Raw genomic sequence first — 19,639 nt, 5'->3', positions numbered from 1 at the left:
TCTCTGAACAACATAGCCCTGATATCAGCTATCTCACCTGTATTTAGAGCCCAAAAACTCCAATGTTTGAAAACTGGAGTGGTCAGAGGAGTCTGTATTTCTGCTCATCCTTCATGGAGTGGGTAAGGCAGAAGGAAATAGAGAACAGAGAAAAACAGGAGGATTGTAAAAAACAGTGACAGACTGAAAGCATGCATAAAATCAACAGAAGCAGAAGTAAAACGTCTGACAGAAAAAGCTAGAAGAAAAACTCAATAATGGAAAATATTGAGCAACTAAGCATTTTTGATTAAGTAACACACTGAACTACTTTGTTTGTTCGCGTGCTTGCTTGTTTTAACAGATATACAATTTTACAGGGTATTGTTTGTTTTCCTAGTAAAATGTATTTCAGCCAAACAGAATATGTCACTCCTCCAATTTTTTTTTATTTAGCAACTTCATCAAGTACAAGCATGATTAGGTGAGAAATGCCAATTGCTTATTCATTGCATGAAATATCTGTGCCATCAACCAGTCTACCAGCTGTAAATCACAGGCTGAAATACCTAAAGTAAGTTTTACAAGACTCTTTACATGTTGCTGCAACATTTTCATGAAACAGTTGCAGTGGAGACTTTGCAGCATGTATGAATTATAAGAGTATAATTACTCAAAGAGAATTCAAATTTGATCAATTTTAATATGTTCTTTTTACCCCCAAGCAAAGTGCTTTGCAAACTTTAGTGTACCATTTATTTGCACAGCATCAGTCCTCCAACCATGCTGCTGCAGTGATCTTGGCATTGGACATAAACACCAGGCAACCTTCCAAGAGAAAGATGGAGAACAGTGCTCTCACCCAAAGCAAGATGGAAAATTCCAGAATATTAAAACACACTTGCAAATAAATGAAAGGAGAAGGTTTTTAGTTTTTGAAATGTCACCTCGTTTCAGACTACTACATCTCTATTTATAAACCCCAATGAGGAGGTTGATGTCTGTAAGTGCTGAAGGCACAAACATCTTTTATTTTCCCATTAAGGCCCTGTACCTAAAGCTCTAGCCCTGAAGTAACAGCTGATATGCCACTTTTTTGTTTTTTTACAGTTGTTGCTAGTTATTTCTAATGATTCCATGATTAATATAGTTCTAATAAAAACTTAACAGAAGCCACTGCTCTGGGTTTAAAATGGTATTCATTCTGCACAGCTATTCAAGAACCTCTGGCTATGAACCTAGAGGATGTTGGAAAGATTTCAGAGGAGAACAAGTAGCATGGTTAAAAGACTGGAAAGCATTATTGTCAGAGTATGTAGAAGAAATGGAAAGTATTCAGCCTAGATAAATCATACTAAAGCCCATGTTAAGGGATGACTTGGCCATGTAATGTCTGTATAGGGTCAAAAGGATGGCTATAGAGAACTCTTAGTCTATCAGGAAAAGGTATTCACTGCACCTGGAAGTTCCAGCTAGACAAATTTTTGTTAAAATAAAGGTCAAAATGGTCAATGGTGATGGCAATTAACCACTGAAATTGTCTACTGAAAGTTGTGGTGAATTTTTCATCCTTGAAAATTCTCCAAATTAAACATATTTCTAAAATATACTTCATTTTAACCACAGGCTTTTGATTCCAAAGCAGAATTAATTCAGGAAAGATCAGAGGTATTCATAGACCTTACACCTACCATATTTGCTACATCAATAAAATGTACAGCAAAACACAGCTGTGGGCCAATCATTCCATTTTACTGTTCAGTTAAATTCTACCCAGTGAGCTGTTGGCAACATTTTGTCCAAGATTTTGTGCAAAACTGTCACTGATGCAAAGCAAGAGAAGGGAATTGCAGGTACCTCCTGACTTCAGATCTACAAAAAAAAGTGTAATTGACTTCAGTGGGAGTTGGTCCAAGGTCTTACTGAGGATTTGAGAAAACAGAAACATTTTTTTTCTGGCCTCATGTGTAAATGGGTAAAGGTTTAGAATATTTATAAAGGCTTAGAATCCTTCTAATTACCATGGGGTTTATTGTGTCAGGCAGATAAATTTTCTGTGATCTCTCAGGTATAAAGTTACGGATAAACTTGGGTATTTCAGAAGAAGAGATTCAGCCCTATCATCAAAGCTAAAAGTTATTTTGTCTATAGTAAATTATTTAGTTTAAATGTATTAAAAGCATACAAGATGAATAAAGCATCCTTGAATTTACTTTTATATGTTAAAAATAATGCCGGGTATGGAAATCTTCTCATCGTTTTTTTACCAAATGAGACAGAGAATGTACTTCTGCTTCCATTTCTGCTTCCCTGATCACATAGGGCAATCCACTAACTTAAAATTTTGAATGTTGCATACTTTTGATTTATTGTGGTTCTGAAATCTGTTTTTAACAGAGCCATGGACTCAAATTTCTGGTCCTGTAAAAGCCCAGAAGATAAGGGGCCAATGTGTAGGTCTCAAACACTGATAGCTGGATAGCTGTGGAGCCAACCAAGGATTTTTGGTAAGAACAGTCTGTGAGAAGGAACAGGATGTGGCTGGAGAAATGAACCATATGAAGATAGGGCGGCACTTTTCTTGGGCAAATACCCTTGTTCTGACTCCTGGAGAAAAGCACAACAAACAAGTGCAAGAATGAGGCTGAGAAACAGGCATGGCCTGTTGACCAAAGGCCAACCCATTAAGGGAGGATCAAGGCCACAAAAGACCCCAAAGTCCTTTTACCAATTTCCAGAAAGGTCTAGCAGAATGAAATGCCCATGACAAATAATTTGTGTAGAAAGTGAGAAACTTAGCTCCAGGTTGGGAAAACTTGTCTGTAAAAAGGTAGCCCTGTTAAGCCTGGGCAGCATTCCCTCAGGAGCCTGGGCAACCCATCAGCTGGATCAGCGCTGGAACCAGGACTTGTGATCTTTCTTTTTTCCCTTTCTTCCCTTCTTTCTCTCTCTCTCTCTGTGTTTAATTCCCCTCTCTTTTCTTTAACCCTACCCATTATGCAAAATGAACCACTGTGTGTTTATGCAGTAGGATAAGGGACTTACATATTGATTTCCAGGCCGTGTGTATAATTTACTAATAAAACTTGGCAAATTTTTGCAGACCCTCTGACTTTTGTAGTTTGTTTTTGACCACAAGCATCTATGAATCTCAGATCCTCCCTTCCCTTTTAAGGTGGGATGCCACAGGGCTCTGTAAACATATATTTTAAACATATATTTTCTATATGTGAAATTAAAGAAAGAGGTAAAATATATTTAAAAGAAAAATCTCACAAGCTCTTAGATTCTACTGGAACTGTAAACTCTCCTTTTACTGACAAACTCTGAATTTTTTAGATTTCACAGTGTCAACTTCTCCTAGCACAGTGAGACAAGCTGCATTCATACAGAGAATGACCTGATGAATTCTCTTTAAAGTCATGCTGAAGTGAAATCTGGACAATAAATTCCAAAGATGCCTAGTATATAGTGGCAGAAAATAGCATCTTGAATGTATTAGCACGTACAAAGCTGGCTTTTTAAAACTGGTTCATTGTCTGCTTATGGGATCATGGTGAGTTCTAGATGCAAGAGGCATCTTTTATTAATGCTTTCTAGTACAATACAAGATATAAATCCCATATAAGTCTGTTTTACCAAGGGGTCCTACATTTTTCACCCACCTGAAACTCCCACAATGTATGGAATGCACAAGAAACATTGGAAGGAGCCATAATATTAAGTGACTGCAGTTCATTTGCTCTGGTAAAGGCAACACCTGCACATAAAGTTCCCACTCTTGTGAGTTATGGTTCATTTGCTCATTAACAAAGTGACTAATCCAGTAGTGAAGAGAATGTCTACTGAAAATAAATTACATTATACTACTGACTGCTGTGATGGATTCTTTATATGCTCTTTGTGTTATCATTCAGAGGAGCCCTTTTACCCAACCCTTGGTGTTGCTGCCATGTTATAAGGAATTTTATCAGCGCAAACAGGAGTCTTCATGAGGCAAGAAACAATAGAACAAGCAGGAAATAAATAATAACCAGATAACCAGGAAACAGCAGTAACACAATAGATATTCAGTCATTAGTTTAAACTGTCGCATTTGTCCTGAAATGATCAGAACAACCACAGTGGAGCTGCAATAGTGAAGTTTATGATAAATCCATGCTTTTGCATTTTGAAGGCCACTTCAGGAGAGTTAGAGGAATAAATAAGGGCTAAAGTTGATATTGAAAGTAGGTGAGCAGGGAAACATCTCCAAGCTTTTAAATTAGGTAACATTTTAGAAGCACTTACCACTTAAAAGAAACATTGTTTCACTTACCCACAATTTATGATGACCTTACACTAACAGGGAAAACTAGATGGGATGTTTAATCACCAGGGGGTCTTCCCCACGGGTTTTCTTCCCAGATGCAGTTTAATGAGGCAAGCCTCCTCAGCCATTTCAGTCCACGTACGTGGCAAAAGATAGTTTTGACTCATTGAAAGATCCTTCCGCCACTGTCAAAATTTTATAGTTTATAGATTGTTTAACCAAGCTACATTGATCCTGGATATTCAAATTCATAATATTTATGCAAACACTGTAAACTCTGAAAACTAGGGTCATTTATGACAAGATTTTTTTTATAATTTATCTTTTTCAGTACATACAGGATGAAGAAAAATGATGGGTAGGTTCAAGTTTGCTTCATTGCCTGTTGATGCTTACCAACACAAAAGGATTCTGCATTATATTTGTAGTGTTGTGACTGCTTTTTCCACTTTGATTTCTCTCTTGTACCTCTTTTTCTGGAGATGCTTAAAAGGAACTCTACCAGTCTGTAAGTAAAACAGCCTTTAACGGTGAGCAGAAAAGTTCTGGCTGCTTTGCAGCTCTCAAAGCCAAAGCTAAGTTTAATACAAGCTAATCTGAGTCATCACAAAAAAAAAAAAAAAAAAAAAAAAGTTAATTTTTCCCCCATACATGTTACAGAGAGAGATCTGAGTTTTCAGTTGTGGTTGTTCATTACCCTCTTTGGTCAGACTTGCTGAATTCCTATTTATGTGCTTAACAACTGGAACAAGCTCCATATATTACTGCATAAAAAGTCCTCCTTCATCACTTTCTTCCAAGTTACACAAAAGTCTTGATCAGTGAATGTACAGGATTGCTTTCCTGACATTTATTGAATAACTATTATTTAAATTCTTTTGCTTGTTTCAATGAATTTGTCATACATTGTATTTTATAAGAGATTCTTTTTTCACCTGTTATTTACATAAAAATTTCAATGCTGTGTTGCTAGAAATAAGGCAATGATGCATACATATAAAATTGAGATTCACCAAAAAAATCAAAAATGAGTAGAAATATACCATAAAATTCAAATATTTGTGTTGGTATCAAATTGCATTTATTTGCAAGAAATATTTAAAATTAAAAGTATTGCCATGAAAAGTAACCTTGAGCATCTCTGTTCAAGCATTTCTAATTCTTTCCAAGTTAATCTGGTTTCACAGGAAAAGAAAGATGTAGCAAAAATAACCTTTTTCATCCTAGTGGCAAGAGGCACAGTGGTGTAAAAGCCCTTGAACTGCAGCCCACCAGAAGTTATTATACAGTGACATCACTCAGGGTTGGATCAAGGACTGAGCAAAAGGTATTTTGAATTTTAAACAGATGTGAGACCAGAATCAAGTTCAATATACAGATATCAATTGCACTGAAATGTATTTCTCTATTTGAGTAGGATCAGAGAAGAATTCTATCAGTCTGCATCAGTACCTGTAAAACAAGTTGCTTTTCCAAAGAACTCTGAGTAGCTGACAATTTGCTCACCAAAACTATTTCCTTTCACATTTTCATCAAAGCTATAATTCAATTTAGAAAAAGAAAATAAATAAATACCCCAAACAGGTTTTAGTAGTGTTTTATAGTTCAGAATTCTACTCTGAAAAATGAAGTAGGAAAAACACAATTTTATATATGCAAATAGAATTAAAATACCTGAAGGATTGCTTTTCCATGGTGTAGACATTACACAATAACTGATAGGAACTTAAATTTCATCATTATTATGCATTTGTAGAGTTTCTTCAAAAGTTAAAGTGATAGTTAATTTGAGATTGCTGACTTAGATCACAATACAGTAATTAGCCAAAGTTAAAATTAAAGTAAAATTTGAATGAAAATTAATCAAGTCATACAATACATGGTGTAGTACTTTTTCCATGGGCAACTCAACTGATAATCTTACAGTTCATTAATTATCAGGGAAGAAATATGCTTTGATTGTACAACTCCATTACAAAACCGTCTTTAAATTAAGGTGGCAATGCAATAAGTGCTATCTTCACTGAAAATAGTATGAGTGGGATTTATATCTACTTTGAAGAGGTATTTTGCATCAATTTTTATTGTGGCAATAAAAACAGCAAAGGTTTGAGGACTGCAGGATATCTCGTAGTTCTCTACTGCTTTGGAGGGGTGTGATTAGCTATATATCACTCACACATGTCTTACAGTAAAAGAATTATTTGGAAGACTAGAACAAATCCTGAATAAAAGGAGTTAATGCAAACATTTTAAAGTAATTCTGTTCGTTATCTGAGCATGAGGTAAAATGAAACAGAAGGAGGAAAAGAAGAACTTGTATTTCAGCAGAAAGGGGTTCTTTTCTCTTTCTGGCATCTCTGCTCTCCAGTAATTATTAATCTCATAATTCAAAGTTTTGATCATTTTTCATGACAGAGAGTTGCTTGGCTATCTTTTCAGCATAGTTTTATACTGAAACTGGAATAAGTAAAACAAGACAAAACAAAACCTAAACCCTGTATGCTCCATTTGCTGAATACATGGTTTTCTTCCCCCAGTGTGTGTGTGCCAGATAGCACTACACTGGGCTAGATGATAATAAACATGAAAAAATACAGCCAGTGCACGAGCAGAGATATCTGTGGCTGAATATACCAGGACTAGGGCTGGTAGAGGGATGGGGCAGAAGTTCCAGCTGTGAGAGAAAAGCAAAGTTCAGCTTCTCAAGGGAGGAGCTAATCTTGTTTCCTATTAGCTCCCCCTGCCCAACGTCTGACCACTGGGAAAGGATGTTGTCCCTGCTTATCTGAGCACCCTGCCTGAAGGGCAGATCTGGACCATTCCCTTCCCAGTAGAGCCAAGGTCATTAACCTAGGGTGATGGGAACTGATTTGGTTCCATGAAGGGACAAAAAGCCTGAGCGGAGGTGGCTAACCCACCTTTGGGCTGACATCCCTGGCGTGTGAGGCTGGCAGGCTGCTGAGAAGGGGTAAGGTCCAGCTGGCAGCATGAGTTTAGAATAGGGCTCTTGTAGGAGAGGACATGTCTGAGTAGAGAGTGTTGACATGACCTTGTGGGCCCATTTCCCACCCTTGGTCTGCACCCTGAGGACATAATCCATCTCACCATCAGCTGGGAATTGTGGTGGCCACACCCTCTACATAGTCCCATGGCAACACCTACATGGAAGGTGTGACAAGAAGCTGCTCCTCTTTGGAGTTCCTCCTTTACAACATCTTTCTGGAAGTGCTTCGGCAGAGAGCCAGATGAAGATGCACCCACTTACAGGAACAGGGCATTTGGCCCCTGGCTGTGTGCATTGCTGTTGTCCTCTGTGTAGGCACTGTCTGCACAACATTGTTTTTCTTCTGGGTTTCTGCATTCAAGTCAGTGAGTGACTTACCCAGACCTGAAGCATGTCCGACATTTCTTAGAATATAGGTTTTGGGGGATCCATTTGTCTAAGAGGTAAAGTTTTGAGGTGCTAAGTGAACAAATACCTGGCAGAGAAGGGTGCTTACAGTGCATATCATCTCTAATGAAATATTTGTATGAGCAGATAGCAGTTTGAGTTCTTGCATTACTCATTTGACCACAGGGCTGATGTAGTTGAAAACAGGCTTTCTTTCAATGTAGTAGTTGTCCTTGGAAAACTCTCTCAGGTGAGGGGAAAGATCTTCCAGCCAGAAGATGAAATGGTACCTACACATTAGTTTATTTTCCTCATTCACTTCCATCTCTCTTTGGTTTTGTTACTCTCATCTTTTCCTTCTTATCCACCACTGCATTCTGAAAGGGACAACTTTAATTTCAGGAAGCCAAACAAATCACAGCTAATAATTATTTAGTTTTAAATAATTCCATCCATTTCTTCCTTGTAATTTATGTGATGTTGTTACAGAATACATTAACCAAAAGCTAAAGAGCCAGTTTAAGGGGTAGGAAAGAAGCACTGAATTATTCTTGGTCTTGCAAAGAATGCATTTAAGAGTTTTGTAGCTCAGCTGTCTTAGACCAATAAAACTTCCTTCTCTGCTCCTGCATGAACACTGAAGAGTCTGCACTGAAAGGTGACCACTCTCATGTGTGACCGCTGTGTCTGTGTCACAGGCAGTGTCAGAGGCTGGGCAGTATCCATCTCTGTGGGCTCACTGGAGTAAGACTATCCTTGGAGAAGAAGCTTTGGATTCACTGACTCCTGCAAGATAAGAGATTGGGAAGAGGAAACACAACCCCCAGCATTTTTAGATATCAATGGCACAGACCTTTGCTCCTTGAGCACAGGCTCCTGACATGAGGGTGGAAGAGAGGGGAGTTTCCTCTGCTCACCACATGGTGATCACAAATGTCACCTACAGACAAAAGAAAATGAAAAGAAACAATAAGTGAAATATGGGCAATTATTTAGTCTCTTGAAAATGCACATTAATCATCTGACAGCCCTCAGCTTTACTGAACTGAAAGTTATTTTCTCATGGCAGAGTTAACTTTGGGACCAGCGCCGGGAGGCGAGGCTGGAGCAGGGCTGGCAGCAATATTCAGGAGCGACAACTTCATGAGTGTATTAAGAAACAGAGTATTCACAAAAACTCCTAACGGACCCATAAATACCCAGCTTAGTTGCTGGTTTAATCACTCGCAAAGACATTGCTTGACTCTTTTAAAGCCGAGCGTATCTGAAGTTTTGGAAGCGATTGTGAATGAATACTTCACTGCCTGCTCACAGCGACGTTTCCCCAGCGTTAGCTCACTAGAGTGCCTGAAAGAGACCCGACAGAAAATAAGTTAAATGCAACTTAAATCATCATCCCATTCGGCGCTAAAAACAACACGAAAGGCGAGGCGTTCACCAAAAGGTTGCAGAAGGCGTCAGCTGCACAGCAGTTAGGAGAGGAGGGAGCGGGATTGCGGGATGGGAGCGGCCAGTGTGGCTGGGATCCCAGTCCCCACTTGTGGTGTTACTTTTTTTGCTTTTTTTCCCCCACACACTTTTTTTTTTTTTTTTTTTTTTGGTGACTTCGAAAGATGTCACGGCAAAGTGAAATCTTTGTGGAGGGCTGATCATGCATTCAGACTGTAGAGTTTTCAAAATGTGATGTTTTGCAATGATGACATTAGAGTAGCAACCAAGGGTCCGAGACAGCAACGCCTGCTGCAGCTGGGCTTCGCTTTGAAATGCCCAAGACAATGGGGGCCACTGTTCTTCATCGCTTCGCCTTTCCATTCCATTTGCATAGTCTGTTCTGCCTGATTGACCAGCTTGGGCTGTCCAAGGGACCAGCATTGTTCACAGATCACTTCAAGATGGCACAGATGACAAGATTCAGGTGAGAGATGAAGTGGGATGATTCTCAAATGCCATAAGAAAAAGCTACCCTGGGAACTTTCAGCTCAAGTGAAATAATTCGAGAATTTAAGGAGTTAATTTTTTTTCCAAGAAAACGATCATATTTGGAAATGTGCTGTCATGACACACAAATAAGTAATAGGTTTGTGTTTCGCTGAGGTGTTTTGTTTGTGTTTGGTTGTGTTGCGGGCAATTTTTTTTTCTATTTTGTTTTTTTTTATCGGGTTTTTTTTTTCTTTTCCATCCCAGACCTCATCTTCCTCAGACTAGGAGGCAAACCGTGCCACTGGAGACCTTCGTGAATAAAAGTTTGCTTACAAAAAAAAAAAACAAACAAACAAACAAACAAACAAAAAAAAAAAACCTTAAGTTGAATATAAATAAAGCTCATCATAGAGGCGAGTTTTTAAATTATTTGATGCGTGCTCCGTAACTAAACGCCAGTTTAGGATTAGTCAGTTAACGTTCGTAAAGCTCTTTCGACGTGGAAAACCCTCCTACCCTCCTAGAAAGACGAAGCGCGCCGAGCGCTGTCAGCCAGCCCTGCGGCGGGAAAGCGCTGGCCTCAGCCCGGGCTCCGGGCGGGCAGCGAGGGGAGGCTGGAGGACGCCTCGTTCTTCCCGCAGAAGTTGTAAACTCTCTGCTGGCACAGATTCACCACTGAAATTTCATGGTTTCGTCTGCTTTTTCGCTTTTTACTCTCCCCCCCATACTCAGGTTCTCAGGTAAACACACACACACGGTAGCGCCCCTAAAATTATTTTCATTTGACACCGATGTTTTGACTTCATCTCAAAAAGACAAAATCTTTGTCGTACGAGTATGTTTTCCCTGGAGGAGTTTCCAGCACAATTTGCTATAATTTCTTTACACCTAACGGAACTGATGGGATCTAAGCAGTAAAACATATTCCCACAGTATTTTCGCTCTCTCGCACTCTCTGTTACCCTCCTGGGGTTCGGCTCACTCTCTAGCATAAATATTGCCAATAATTGTGCTAATACGGTGATTCTCGGAAGGCAGCAGAACTGTCTTCTCCTCGTGTATCAGACCTAAAGACATGCGGCTCCTGGTTAATCTCCGGGTGTATTCTCTCCTAGCTGCTCGTCTTTCCCCTGCAGAGACTAATACACTTAATTACATGATTTACAAGAATTGCCAACAAGGTCCCAGGGGCCGCTAAAGACCGACCGCCGCCCGACGAGCGGGGCGTAAGGTGCACGTCTGCCTGCCGCAAGGGCACCCCGAAGGGAAGCCGCCTTCAGCCGGACTCGGCTCTTCAAAATTATCCGAAATATCCAGGTTCTTCCCTGTTTCACAACCCCCCCCCCCCGCCTTTCATGTTGTGTTCCGGTCCCAGGTTGGTTTGAGGGGTGCCGTTGTCCCCGCTCCCCCTCCTCCCGAGAAGGTGGCTAAAAGCTGCAGAGGAAACTTAAGTGGCTCTGGAGTTTGTTTAATTTCCCTCCAGTGTTTACTGATAATTCGAGAGACGCTTATCTCGGGGAATATAACGATTAATACAACCGCAGGTTTCCAGATAAGTGATTGTGATGGAGATTGTTGGCGAGAAAATAGACAATTATCCGCTGTTAGCTTTACATAAAGATCGCATTAACTTGAATTAGTTATCAGACAAAAGAACATCAGAAAGCTGCACCTTTCTGCCAAGGCAACCGCTTGCAGGCGGTGTGCTCCGCACAAGCAAACGCACCGCTGCCTCCCCAGCATCTCACAAGCATGAAAGGGGCGGCGGGCTCGGGGGCCCGGGGGGGCCCGCGGCACCGACACGCCGCGCTCCTGCGGAGGCACGGCCGCTGCGCGGAGCGGGGAGGGCGAGCCCCGGGGCCGGGGGATCGCTTTAATATCAGCTGCCCGGCCGGGCCGCTTTCATTTCCATAGGGCGAAATTAACATGGACGTGGGGCAGGCGCTGGGGCGGGGGCAATGCGCCCGGGGAAGAAGCGGCGTGGCTGATCGCCAAGGAAACCTCGCTGAAAGGGAAGGGTAGAGCATGTGGCTATTAAAACCCCGACACAATAATAACATTAAGGGAAAAAAAAAAATAAAACCATAATGATAACTTGGAGGCAGCTCGCTATTTGCATATGAAACCAGCGGCCAGAAGCGCGGCAGCCCCTTGCCGCATTATGTGCTCGGCGGTCCGAGGTCGTCCCCCCCCCAGCAAGACTGAAAAGCCTTTTGATTATTTCTCCTCTCCCTAGGAAAGGCTGATTCCTCCGTAATTGATAGCGGGGAAGGGCCGTAATTAATTTTTCAGGGAAGTAAAGTGCAGCTTCTTCTCTCGGCTGGAGGGGAAGGGCTGAGAGCGAGGAAAGGGGGAGAGGGAGCGGAGGCGAGAGGAACTCCTTCCGAGAACCCCTAATTAAAAGTAATCACGCTTCACCCTCTCCGGCATCAAGACCCCCCTCGACTCCTCGCCACCCCCTCGCTCGCCGGGGAGGCAGGAAGGGCAGGGACCGTGGGCTGCTTTCACCGAGTCGGAAAGCATTCACCAGGCGTTTGTATTGCGGGAGGTTTCTGTGGGAATCGGGTGGCTCGAGTAATTGGGAGGGGAGGAGGGTGCACTCCCGGCTGGCTTCCCTCTGGAATTAAAGGCAGTCTTCAAAATAGGGTGTTTGTTAGAGAACTTCAGCTGGGAGGAAACCTGCCATTTCGGATCAGTGCGTTTTCTGTGCTGGGTTTCCAGACAGACCCTTAGCACCGTGTTTATCTGGGGAAGGGAAGAGGAACAGGAGGGAGGTTTTTCGTGTGGGATGAGGCAGTGGGGGAGAAAAAGGCAAGGTGCTTCAGGCGGCGGGCTGAAGCCTAACAGATGTCGGGATACAAATCATTTCAGGGGAGCGGGGGCACCTCAGGTTCGTGCCTGAGGCAGCCGCGAAGGGAGAGGAGAGGGGATGCCAGGTGAAAGGGCTCTGCTCCCACCCGGGACGGAAAGCCCGTCCCCAGCCTTGGGACGTGCCGCTGCCGCCGCTGGGTCCCCGCTGAATGGAGTGGATAATGATCCCCAGTTCCCAAGGCAGGCTTGCTGCTGCCTGGTGAGCCTTGGATTTGTGTGGTCCAAGCCTTTCCCAGCTTGTCCCATTCTGTCACCGGGATAAGGGGCTCCCTCGGCTCGTTTGCACCTGCGTCGCTTTTGGCTCCTTCAGGAATGCGCTGAAGCTTGTAATCAGCTTTGTGAAGCCATTGAGTGCACGGCTGAGTGAAACTTCCAAAGCTCGCAGAAAACTGGCCCGCTGAATAGGAGTCAGCATGGGGCTTCTCTCCAAGCCCCTGGCCTGCCAAATTCCAGCAGAGCCCCTCACAATCAGTCCACACAAGCTTTACTGCTCTCCCCACACTGAGAGAAGCGAGAAAAGAAAAGCTAAAATACCAGTCACCGAGGTTAGCGGTTTGTTCCCAGATTAATGGCAAACGCCTCTCTGCCCGATGCTAACCAATTCATTCGGGTGATGTGTGTGTACATATACACACATACACACATACACACACATATATATGTGTGTGTGTATTTGTGTGGCTGGGTATGCGTATAGATATATGTGCATATGAATATGTATGCAAACCTATGGCTATAACAGAAAAAAGGAAATAAGGGAGAGTTATTAAAATCTTATGTGAGCGCAGAAGTTCTTATGGCAGCAAACAGGTAGCATGTTTTGCTATCCCACAGGGTCACGCTATTTTCATCTCAGTTTTTTCTGCAACCGTGTGGTTTTAAGACTCTGGATGAGTGTGACTCTCAGTTACAGTCTGGTTTTCCATCTGGAGGCATTTAGTACCAAACAAAACTCCGGAGGAGAGCAAAAGAAAATAACGGGCAGGTTAAAAAAAAAAATCACCAACCCCACCATCACTAAATCCACTTCAGGATAACTCAAGAGGACCAAGCCTCTGGGGTACTCACAGGACGGGTTTGCCATGCCCAAGGTTCACGACCACCCCATGCTCCCCAACTTAGAGGAAGAGGGGATTCTCCACTGCAGCTCGGATCACTTCCCTACTGGGGAAAAGCGTTCAGAAAAGGTCCCACTCGAGGGAATACCTTTATTTTGAACATACTTAACACTTGCGACATGTATCCCTTCACTCCTACTCCCAGCATCTAATTGCAGAGGCAGGAGTGACGCTAAACAACCCGGGAATACATAGCACAACTTCATCATACCTTTCATCCGAGTTCTGTATGGGGCTGAAGGTTCACATTTATTAGGGGAAACAATTACTCGAATTGTAAAAACCCGTTCCTTTCTAAATCAAGTTCTTTCACTGAAATAAACACTGTGAAATGGTTTTAAATCTACAATTGTAAGACGAGTAACTGTGACATCAAGTATATGAGTATAGACCAACTAAGCAAGGCTTTATCTTCTGGTCTTGGGACTTTTAATTCCATTCCTCTTCTACATGTACCTAAAACAATGAAAACAACATTATGACAGCATTAATATTTTTTGCAAGCCCTCCTCTTGGGCTAGTCTAAGGGGGGAAATGAAGACTTCCAACATTTCCAGAGATGATGTCTCCTGAAGGTTTTAGCCATGCCTCTGAATTATGTCATGGAAATCATGTTTTCTTGTCGTCCTCATTGAAATAACCGCGGCAGAAGGGGCAAAGCTAGCTCAACTAGAGCTAGTAGATGTTTCTTATGGGTTTAGCAGGATTTTGTCTCGCTTTGCTGTCATGTTTTTGGTGTCTTCTCAATTACCGCATTTTTCAGGAATGTCCCAGAAACTGATGACGGCGGTAGGTGTTTTCGCCATTGCTTTCTGACGAGTTTATAGGGCTCATTGGAGAGTCTCTTGCACAGTGGGTGAATAGTTTAGCAGCATCAACGCGCTGTATTCTGGTCCCCAAGTCCCTCTCAGGATAAGGTAACCTCCGATGTAAAGAGTTAGGGAGCAAAAGCGCAGAGGACCGTGTTTTGATGCTTAAGTTCTGACCCTTCCAACTACTGCTGCACAAAAACTTCTACATACGGCCACAAACGGTTTAAAGCCACATCTCTTTCTGTCTGTAAAGTTTCTTTTCTTTTTGGAAGTTTGATGTGCTATTTTCGACCGTGTTGCTCCTTCCAACCATTCTCAGTGACAAGTCATGAGGATATGCAGTAATTCAGAAATTAGTGAAATTTTATTCTTGGTGGGGGCGTTGGATTAAGAGGCTGGGAGAGTGTGAAACAAGTCAACGTGTAATTGTATGATAAGGCTCTCACGAGGAATTTATTGGCCAAGTTGCTATTTCTATTCCTTCCTAATCTCGTTTAGCACATTCATTCTCTGCAATCTGTCTCCATAATCTTCTGTGACAGAATGGCAGCCAATAGAAGCATGCATGTTTGGAGAGAAGAGAAAATATGCAGAGGCGTGATAAACTGATGCTAATTATCCATATTTAGGACACCGAGTGCAGAAGATCAAGGTTTACAAATAACAAACCAGAGCCAATGATGATGGCTTCCTAGTGTGGAATATATTGGAGGGGACAAGATAAGGGTTTCACATGCAGAAGAGATTTATTGGTCAAAGGGTTCACCTTCCACTTTTCCACTTTTATATAGCAGTAAATTATTTGGGCTAAATTCACCAGAACATTACTCTTTTATTTGGCAATGTGCCATGACTTGCTCTTTCTTTGTGTCCTTTCAATGCAAATCCTTGTAGTGTAACATCAGTTGATAAGAAACAAATAATTGAAGTAATAGGTAATTCCCTTTAAATTGTGCATATAGGACAGTAAGGTAATCATCTAATGTAGAATGAGACCGGAGTATAGAGCAGATAACTGAAAGTGAAACAATATCCATCTCGGCTATTAAATTACATTTATACTGGAGAAAAATAACCTGCAGAAGACTCGTAGGCTGAAGAAGCGACAACACTAGTCTAGCCACCCCTAGGCCATTTTCCTACAGACTTCTTAAATTTATTTAATTTTAAAAGCCAGCTTACCACCATTTTCCTCGCTTCCTCTTTCTCTCCCATTTCTTTTTTCTTTTTTTTTTTTTTTCCCCTCAGAAGCTAACATTTAAATCAGTGACTCTGCATTCCCCTTTTTAACAAGTGTTGGCTCTGAGAAATAATAAGGGAATTCAGTTTGGCAGTATCTGTGTAGTATGGTTGAGGGTCAGTGGAGTGATCTTAGCAGTCTGCAGTAATTGTATTGTAAAGATTCCAAAATGAGAATAATATTTATTGAGTTTATTTTTTATTTACAAGTTCAGAAAGTATTCTGTACAGTGGCAAAATTCTAAATGTTGTTTCTATTAGCACCTTATTGTCAGGTGGAGGTAAACCGTTCTTTAAAAATTCACTCTTGAATTGTGTGTCAACATTCCTGGCTTCTCGAATGGTATTTTCCCTGTGTTGGTGGTACAAGGGTACTCCACAAAATACAGAACCCTGCTGTTGGAGCAGAAAATACAAAGGCTCTTCCATTAGGAACACTCTTTAAAATATCTCTTCTTTGATATCTGAAAAGACATTTCTTCCGTGACTACTCGTTTAAGAGGAGAAAATTTGCTGACTTCTTGTTTTACTGCTGAATGATTGTGGATTTATTTCTCTTCCTTTCTGAGGTATTCCTTTAAATTGGTTCATATTTTGTGTTTTGTGCAGGGGCAAAAATACTGCAGTACCAAGCTGAGCATTTTCACAGGTTTCCTAAAAATTTTTCTAAGGGCAGTCACGCTTTTTCAAATTCCCATAAGAAGCTGACTTCCCTCAAAATGACCTGAAACACATCGTTAGGGAAGGAAGGTAGGCAAGCAGACAGACTGCAACTTAGGTCACAGAAGTTGCCATTTGGTCACTAGTGGACAAAAATAAAGGACACAGGGAGTGGAGCAAGGATGTAGAGCATGACAGCCTGGGGACAAACCTGGCTCTGGGGTTGTCCCCCCGCAGTCGGTTCTGACCCATGAGACACTCCCGGGCTCTCTGGACAGGGAATGCCCGGATCCCGATTCACCCCCCTCTGAAATCCACCAGGGGCCGGTCCCACCTGTCCCACTCAAGAAGCTCAGAGTGCAGGCCCTCGCAGCCTGGGTGCCGCCGGTTTCCTGACCCAAGTCAGGTGAACCTTTGTCCCGTGTCCCCTCTCCAGGGACAAGAGGCGTTTATCTCCTCGGCAACGCCGCAGCCCGGCCCCGGAGCTGCTCCCCGGGGACGTGGGGCTCCCCACTCGCATCCTGGCTGCCACGACCCGACCTCCTGCTCTCCCCCTGCCAGTCCCCACACCCCGTGGCGGGCCGCCTCCCCCCGCGGAGGGGCAGAATGCCGCTTCCCACGCGGAATGTGGGTGGGCCTGGGGGAGCCCTGGGCCGGCTCAGCAGAAGCGCCAGGGCAGCGGCCGGTGCCCCGCGGGTGGCGGGGCCGCGGCGGGGCCGAAGGGGCCGCTCACACCCCCTTCTGTAACAAACCCCCCGCTATCGGGGGGGCGAGAGGGGTGTACACGGGATAGCCGGGTCCTGGGCTTCATTAAATGACTTTTGGCACTAGCTTGTCTAATCGAGCGGATTTTGGCCGTAAAGGCCCCTCAAATCCGGCCCGGTTTGAATCTGCAGCCCCTTTGGCTGGAGGCAGAGCGGCAGGAAGCTCTGCTGCAGCTGCCTCCAACCCTCCTTTCCGTAAGAAAGATCTTTCTCTCCCTGTTCGTAGGGAAAAGGCAGATGTCTTCCACCGCAAACTCTAAGAGTTTTGTTAAAATCAGCATTTCAGAGTTCCGTTTGTCGTCTCCAGAGACATGGGGAATCCCTGTAAGCCCGGTGTTCTCGCTAAGCGAGGCGTGCGCACCGGCGGAGGGAATGCCGAAGTTTCCCTTTCAAGGGTTTTGTGGCTGCGCTTACTATTTGATGATCATCGAGGGAAAGAGCTCCGTTCCAGATGTTGTCCAACTCTTTCACAGAATAGAAATGGAGCTTCTGTAATACTTTTTCTGCATGTTCTTCATTTTATAGAAATTATTATGTCGTGCACCACAAAGATAAACACGATTCTCTGTGAATTTTAGCTCTGATTTTCTCCATACTTCCACTCAATTTTCGTGCCTGTAGCAAGTTCTCTTCCTGTTAGGCAATGAGAATATTATACTAAAATTAGAAGGTGTGACAAGACACCTCGGTTCGACGGTACCTGAATCTGGTGTGCAGCCATGTAAGTATGGAGATGGACTTGATTCTGCAGCAAACCTCTGGAAAGTATGATGGGATGTTCCCAAGGACATGACGTCATTGCATATATTTGTGAAGCAGACACTGATTTTTATTGCAGATTTTTTTCTTTTTTATTGTGTCTCCTTGTTAAAGGAGATCAACGAGAATATCCTGAGGAGCAAAGACCGTGTTTTAAACAACGGACTCTGAGTTCATGTTTTCATGACAATAGGCTTACCTTTCAAATGCAGTATTTTCTCTTACTGAACATCTAAGTCTCCCCTAAGGCGGGTGATAAATCCAGATGTCTAAATAGGAACGCTTAACCGTGAAAACATGAATACATAGTTTAGACATTATGAAATATAAATATAAAAAAATATAAAACATGTCTGCGACGCACATACACAGTTTATCTACCTGAAACTACCCACTGAATAGTAAAGCTACATAGCAAGCTTCTACCAGGTTGTACAAAACTGGGCTCATTTGGTCACAGAAGGATGCCTTTTGCAATAATGCCATTTCGTTACTTTCCTAATCTTATATATGTGGATATATGGCACATTCATCATGATCAGTTTGTCCCACTTATCTAGTCAGCTTTGGTCTCTGACCCCTAAGACTGAGATGTTGCTATATTCGGATATTCGAGAAAATCAGGCTGAACTTTTCCCTGCAGCTGTTTAGGAAAAAGAAAAAAAAAAAAAAAAAAAAAAAAAGCGCCCCAACAACAACAACAACAACAACAAAAAACCGAATAGGAGATTATTTGTTCCTATGTTGTGACCCAAACTCAGTCGGCTAAAGGACATTTTGGTTGGAGGTGTAGCAGAAACTTCCTCAGCCTTGCTAGAAAGTTAGAAACTGAGGCAGATTAACACAGGAAGCGATTTTGGTGGAAGACAGGCATGTTCTACTCTCATTACTTCGTTCTCGACTGTTCCATAAAACACGTAAGTAATTATGTGGCATGAAAGCATAGAAATTTCCCGTTTGGATAACACAATACATGTCCATATCCCTCCTCTTCACTCTTATGGATGTTCAAAATACTGCTGAAGAGTTTTTAGGCTAAATTCCATGCTTCTCTTAGTCGTACTCTGTCCTAAAACATGTAGGTTTGAGCTCACCTACAGCTGTGTATTTTAAAAGTTTAAATAAACTTAGTTAAGTGCACACAAACACTTTTTATGGTTCTTCAAGGTAGAAAATGCACATGTTCACTGTGACTCAATTGCACAACGTCTTGCATTATTTCCTATATTCTATCACCAAGGAGGGAGGGGGACGATGACACACCATGAAGCTTTCACCTGCCCTGTGACTGAAAAGCCATTTAGGGGAAGGTAAGACTGATAATGCACGAAGGCACAGATAATTTATAACAAAAGCAAACCCTCTTTCTCTCTTCTGCTACCTACAGGTAAAATAAAAGGTAATACGGAACGTTAATATGATCAACTGATCAAGGAATTACTCAAGATTTTTCTCTTCTGCTACCTACAGGTAAAATAAAAGGTAATACGTAACGTTAATATGATCAACTGATCAAGGAATTACTCAAGATTTTTCCAAAAGATAAAGATACCCAGTGAGCAAGAAAAGAAGGAGAGACCATATTTGAGGTGTATATAAGTCGGAAGCACTGTAGATGGTTTCAGAGCTTTCCTCACCGGGTAGGAATTGTGTTTTCGTGTCTATACTTCGTTTTGAACTCCTGTGCTTGGGGTTTTAGGTCTTTCCTGGCCTTGGGCTACTTGTGTTCGTAGCTCCAAAACTGAACAGCCATTAATTCTTCTAATCTGATTAGGATTGAACTATCCACTCACCAGTGGTTTTAGCAAGAC

General features: G+C 42.4%; 1 long non-coding RNA gene across 3 annotated transcripts in view; it reads right to left on the bottom strand.

The window, feature by feature from the left end:
- Positions 1-5,349: 5,349 nt before the first annotated feature.
- LOC137468434 (uncharacterized) overlaps positions 5,350-19,639 on the bottom strand; it is a 386,683-nt gene continuing 372,393 nt past the window's right edge. For all 3 annotated transcript variants that reach the window (XR_010995938.1, XR_010995936.1, XR_010995937.1), the window contains one exon: positions 5,350-8,625. This is a non-coding gene — a long non-coding RNA (uncharacterized lncRNA). The remainder of the gene's footprint in view (positions 8,626-19,639) is intronic.

Source organism: Anomalospiza imberbis, chromosome 2, assembly GCF_031753505.1.
Source record: "Anomalospiza imberbis isolate Cuckoo-Finch-1a 21T00152 chromosome 2, ASM3175350v1, whole genome shotgun sequence".
NCBI classification, from domain to species: Eukaryota; Metazoa; Chordata; class Aves; order Passeriformes; family Viduidae; genus Anomalospiza; species Anomalospiza imberbis.
Note: the sequence above shows the minus strand (reverse complement) of the source record. Positions and strands in the feature narration are given on the sequence as shown.